The sequence below is a fragment of the Arachis hypogaea genome, chromosome 1, assembly GCF_003086295.3.
Source record: "Arachis hypogaea cultivar Tifrunner chromosome 1, arahy.Tifrunner.gnm2.J5K5, whole genome shotgun sequence".
NCBI classification, from domain to species: Eukaryota; Viridiplantae; Streptophyta; class Magnoliopsida; order Fabales; family Fabaceae; genus Arachis; species Arachis hypogaea.
The window spans coordinates 61,131,462-61,137,806 of NC_092036.1; the positions used below are offsets into that span (position 1 = coordinate 61,131,462).

At 33.8% G+C, this 6,345-nt stretch overlaps 2 non-coding genes across 2 annotated transcripts; one reads left to right on the top strand and one right to left on the bottom strand.

Annotated features, from left to right (window-relative positions):
* Positions 1-252: 252 nt before the first annotated feature.
* LOC112713999 (small nucleolar RNA R71) lies at positions 253-360 on the top strand. The gene has a single exon (XR_003158961.1). It is a non-coding gene; the product is annotated as a small nucleolar RNA R71 (small nucleolar RNA).
* A 5,345-nt stretch (positions 361-5,705) lies between these two features.
* LOC112714540 (small nucleolar RNA R71) lies at positions 5,706-5,809 on the bottom strand. The gene has a single exon (XR_003159292.1). It is a non-coding gene; the product is annotated as a small nucleolar RNA R71 (small nucleolar RNA).
* Between the last annotated feature and the right edge of the window lie 536 nt (positions 5,810-6,345).

Here is a 6,345-nt window from a genome sequence, read left to right on the forward strand (position 1 = left end):
CATTTTATTCTGAGCCAATAAGGCATTCAGAGCATCAATTTCAAGAACTTCCTTCCTCTGAGGCGTCCCATTACTCACAGGATTCCTCTTAGAGGTGTACATGAATTAGTTGTTCGCAACCATTTCAATAAGTTCTTGAGCTTCTGCAGGAATTTTCTTTAGGTGAATGGATCCACCTGCAGAATGGTCCAATGACATCTTAGAGAACTCAGATAGACCATAATAGAATATATCCATAATGGTCCACTCTGAAAGCATGTTAGAAGGACACTTTTTGGTCATCTTCTTGTATCTTTCCCAAGCTACATAGAGGGATTCACCATCTTTTTGCTTGAAGGTCTGAACATCCACTCTAAGCTTGCTCAGCTTTTGAGGAGGAAAGAACTTGGCCAAAAAGGCCGTGACCAGCTTATCCCAAGAGTCCAGGCTATCTTTAGGTTGTGAGTCCAACCATGTTCTAGGTCTGTCTCTTATAGTAAAAGGGAAAAATGTGAGCCGGTAGACTTCAGGATCTACTCCATTAGTCTTAATAGTCTCACAGATCTGCAAGAACTCAGTTAAAATTTGGTAGGGATCTTCTTATGGAAGTCCATGAAACTTGCAGTTTTGTTGCATTAGAGCAACTAGTTGAGGCTTCAGCTCAAAATTGTTTGCTCCAATGGCAGGGATTAAGATGCTTCTTCCATAAAAGTTGGAAGTAGGTGTAGTATAATCACCAAGCATCCTCCTTGCATTATTGTTGTTGTTATTATTTTCAACTGCCATCTCCTCTTCTTTTTCGAAAATTTTTGTCAAGTCCTCTCCAGAGGGTTGTGCTTTAGCTTCCCTTAGCTTCCTCCTTAGGGTCCTTTCAGGTTCAGGATCTGCTTTAACAAGAATGTCCTTGTCCTTGCTCCTACTCATATGAAAAAGAAGGGAACAGAAAATAATAATAGGGATCCTTTTTACCACAAAAGAGAGATTCCTTTATGTTAGTAGAAGAAGAAAAGAATAGAAGAAGGAAAAGAGAAAAATTCGAACTCAGAGAAGAAGAGGGGGTTCAAATTTTAAGATGAAGAGAAGTGTTAGTAAATGAATAAATAAATAGAAAGAGATGAGAGAGAAGAGTTTTTGAAAATTAACTAAAATAAAAGAAAAATATTAAAGTTAAGATTCGAAAATTAAGAAAAGGAATAAAATAAAAATTAAAATTTGAAACAATTAGTTAAAAAATAATTTTGTAAAAGAGGGAGGTAATTTTCGAAAATTAGAGAGAGGAAAGTAGTTAGGTGGTTTTGAAAAAGATAAGAAACAAACAAAAAGTCAATTAGTTAGTTGAAAAAGATTTGAAAATCAATTTTGAAAAGATAAGAAGTTAGAAAAGATTTTTGAAATCAATTTTGAAAAAGATATTTTGAGAAGATATGATTGAAAAAGATATTTTGGAAAAGATTTGATTTTTAAAATTAAAATTGATTACTTGACTAACAAGAAACTAAACGATATGACCCAAATTTTTGACTAAGTCAACTCAAATTTTCGAAAATTATGAGCAAAATAAGGAAAAGGTATTTTTTATTTTTGAATTTTTAATGAGGAGAGAGAAAAACACAAATATGACCCAAAACATGAAAATTTTGGATCAAAACACTTAATGCATGAAAGAACACTATAAATGTCAAGATGAACACTAAGAACACATTGAAGATCATGATGAACATCAAGAACTTATTTTTGAAAAATTTTCAAGAAAAGAAAACATGCAAGATACCAAAGTTAGAAATTTTTCATATTTAGACACTAAGAATTCAAAAATGCATATGAGAAACAACAAAAAACACAAAACAAGAAAATATCAAGATCAAATAAGAAGACATACCAAGAACAACTTGAAGATCATGAAGAATGATGAGCGGATAATTTATACGCTTTTTGGCATTGTTTTTAGGTAGTTTTTAGTAAGTTCAAGCTACTTTTATGGATGTTTTCATTAGTTATTATGTTAAATTCACATTTTTGGACTTTACTATGAGTTTGTGTGTTTTTCTGTGATTTCAGGTAATTTCTGGCTGAAATTGAGGGACTTGAGCAAAACTCTGATAGGAGGCTGACAAAGGACTGCTGATGCTGTTGGAATCTGACCTCCTTGCACTCGAAATAGATTTTCTAGAGCTACAGAACTCCTAATGGCGCGCTCTCAATGGCTTTGGAAATTAGACATCCAGAGCTTTCCAGCAATATATAATAGTCTATACTTTATTCGGGAATTGATGATGTAAACAGGCGCTCAACGCCAGTTCCATGCTGCTGTCTGGAGTAAAACGCCAGAAACACGTCACGACCCGGAGTTGAACGCCCAAAACACGTTACAACTTGGCGTTCAACTCCAAAAGAAGCCTCAGCTCGTGGATAGATCAAGCTCAGTGCAAACACACACCAAGTGGGCCCCGGAAGTGGATTTATGCATCAATTACTTACTCATGTAAACCCTAGTAGCTAGTCTAGTATAAATAAGATAATTTACTATTGTATTAGACATCTCTGGTCTCAGTTTTATATTATTCTTCATCTGAGGAGACTATTGATCACGTTTTTGGGGGCTGGCCATTCGGCCATACCTGAACCTTTCACTTATGTATTTTCAACGGTGGAGTTTCTACACACCATAGATTAAGGGTGTGGAGCTCTGCTGTACCTCAAGTTTTAATGCAATTACTACTATTTCCTATTCAATTCTCTTTATTCCTATTCTAAGATATTCGTTGCACTTCAACTTGATGAATGTGATGATCCGTGACACTCATCATCATTCTCACCTATGAACGCGCGTGATTGACAACCACTTCCGTTCTACCTTAGGCGGGCGCGTATCTCTTAGATTCCTTAAACAGAATTTTCGTGGTATAAGCTAGATTGATGGGGGCATTCATGAGAATCCGGAAAGTTTAAATCTTGTCTGTGATATTTCGAGTAGGATTATGGGATTGAATGACTGTGACAAGCTTCAAACTCCTGAAGGCTGGGCGTTAGTGACAGACCCAAAAGAATCAAGGGATTCTATTCCAACCTGATTGAGAACCGAGAGATGATTAGCCGTGCTGTGACAGAGCATTTGGACCTTTTTCACTAAGAGGATGGGATGTAGCCATTGACAACGGTGATGCCCTACATACAGCTTGCCATAGGAAGGAAGAAGTAGGAAAGTAGAAAAAGAAAGGGCACAGTATCTCCAAACGCCTATCTGAAATTTCCACCATTAATTTACATAAGTATTTCTATCCTATTTTAATTATCTTTATTTTCTGTTTATTATTTATTATTATTCGAAAATCCATAATCAATTATTATCCACTTGACTGAGATTTACAAGATGACCATAGCTTGCTTCATACCAACAATCTCTGTGGGATCGACCCTTACTCACGTAAGGTTTATTACTTGGACGACCCAGTACACTTGCTGGTTAGTTGAACAGAGTTGTGTCCACACATAGCAAAGAGCCATAATAATTATTCCATACATCAACAAAGAATACAACATTGATGATCACAATTTCGTCCACCAAGTTTTTGGCGCCGTTGCTGGGGATTGTTGAGTTTGAACAACTGACGGTTCATCTTGTTGCTCAGATTAGGTAATTTTCTTTTCAAAATTTTTCAAAAATCTTTTTCAAAATTTTTCAAAAATCTTTTTCAAAATTTTCTTTTCTTTTTCGTTTTTCCAAAAATATTTTCAAAAAAAATTAATTAATAAAAATCCAAAAAAATCATAAAATCATAAAAACCAAAAATATTTTGTGTTCTTGTTTGAGTCTTGAGTCAGTTTTTAAGTTTGGTGTCAATTGCATGTTTTAAAAATATATTTCTTGCACTTTTCAAAAATTCATGCATTCATGGTGTTCTTCATAATCTTCAAGTTGTTCTTGGTATGTCTTCTTGTTTGATCTTGATGTTTTCTTGTTTTGTGTCTTTTATTGTTTTTCATACGCATTTTTGCATTCATAGTGTATATGCATTAAAGATTTCTAAGTTTAGTGTCTTGCACGCTTTCTTTGCATTAAATTTTTTTTTCAAAAATAAGTTCTTGATGTTCATCATGAGCTTCAAAGTGTTCTTGATGTTCATCTTGACATTCATAGTGTTCTTGCATGCATCATGTGTTTTGATCCAAAATTTTCATGTTTTGGGTCATGTTTGTGTTTTTTTCTCTCCTCATTAAAAAAAATTTCAAAAATAAAAAATTTATCTTTTCCTTATTTCCCTCCAAATTTTCGAAATTTTGGGTTGACTTGGTCAAAAATTTTTAAAATTAGTTGTTTCTTACAAGTCAAGTCAAATTTTCAATTTTAAAAAAATCCTATCTTTTCAAAATCTTTTTCAAAAATCATATTTTTTCCATTTTCCCTTTTTTTCGAAAACTCCAAAAATCTTTTTCAAAATATTTTCAAAATCTTTTTCTTATCTTTATATCATATTTTCGAAACTACACTAACAATTAATGTGATTGATTCAAAAATTTGAAGTTTGTTACTTTCTTGTTAACAAATGTTCAATCTTTAAATTCTAGAATCTTATCTTGTAGTTTCTTGTTAGTAAAGTAATTAATTTTAATTTTAAAAAAAATTAAATCTTTTTCAAACATATCTTATCATATCTTTTACATCTTATCTTTTTATCATATCTTTTTTTTCAAAATTTTATCTTTTTCAAAAATTTGATTTCAAAATATCTTATCTAACTTCTTATCTTCTTATCTTTTCAAATTTGATTTTAATATCTTTTTCAACTAACTATTTGACTTTTTGTTTGTTTCTTATCTTTTTCAAAATCAACTAACTACCTATCCCTCCCTAATTTTCGAAAATACTTCTCTCTTTTTCAAAAAAATTCTTTTTAATTATTTTAAATTTTAATTTTAATCATATCTTATCTTTAATTTTTGAAAATCACTAACCACTTTTTCAAAATTATTTTCGAAATTCTCTATCTCTCCTTCTATTTATTTATTTATTTATTTACTAACACTTCTCTTCACCTCTCTTCATCTCAAATCACTGCCCCTACCTTTACCCTTTATTCAGACTATTCATTCTTCTTCACTCCTATTCCATTTCTTCTTCTACTAACATAAAAGAATCTCTATACTGTGACATAGAGGATTCCTCTTTCTTTTCTTGTTCTCTTCTTCCCTATATGAGCAGGAACAAGGAAAAAGACACTCTTGTTGAAGTTGATCCAGAACCTGAAAGGACTCTGAAGAGGAAACTAAGAGAAGCTAAATTAAAACAATCCAGAAACAACCTTTCAGAAATTTTCGAACAAGAGAAGGAGATGGCAGCCGAAAATAATAATAATGCAAGGAGGATGCTGGGTGACTTTACTAAACCCACGTCCAAATTTGATGGAAGAAGCATCTCTATTCCTGCCATTGAAGCAAACAATTTTGAGCTGAAACCTCAGCTAGTTGCTTTAATGCAACAAAACTGCAAGTTTCATGGACTTCCATCTGAAGATCCTTATCAGTTTTTAACTGAGTTCTTGCAGATTTGTGATACTGTAAAGACGAATGGAGTAGATTCTGAAGTCTATAGGCTCATGCTTTTCCCTTTTGCTGTAAGAGACAGAGCTAGAACATGGTTGGATTCACAACCTAAAGATAGCCTGGACTCCTGGGAAAAGCTGGTCACGGCCTTCTTGGATAAATTCTTTCCTCCTCAAAAGCTGAGCAAGCTTAGAGTGGATGTTCAAACCTTCAAGCAAAAGGATGGTGAATCCCTCTATGAAGCTTGGGAAAGATACAAGTAGTTGACCAGAAGGTGTCCATCTGACATGTTTTCAGAATGGACCATATTAGATATATTCTATTATGGTCTATCTGAGTTTTCAAAAATGTCACTGGACCATTCTGCAGGTGGATCCATTCACCTAAAGAAAACGCCTGCAGAAGCTTAAGAACTTATTGACATGGTTGCAAATAACCAGTTCATGTACACTTCTGAGAGGAATTCCGTGAATAGTGGGACGCCTCAGAGGAAGGGAGTTCTTGAAATTGATACTCTGAATACCATATTGGCTCAGAACAAAGTGTTGACTCAGCAAGTCACCATGATCTCTCAAATTCTGAATGGATGGCAAAATGCATCCAACAGTACTAAAGAGGCAGCTTCTGAAGAAGCTTATGATCCTGAGAACCCTGCAATGGCAGAGGTTAATTACATGGGTGAACCTTATGAGAACACCTATAACTCATCATGGAGAAATCATCCAAATTTCTCATGGAAGGATCAACAAAAGCCTCAACAAAGCTTTAATAATGGTGGAAGAAATAGGCTTAGCAATAGCAAGCCTTTTCCATCAGCTTCTTAGC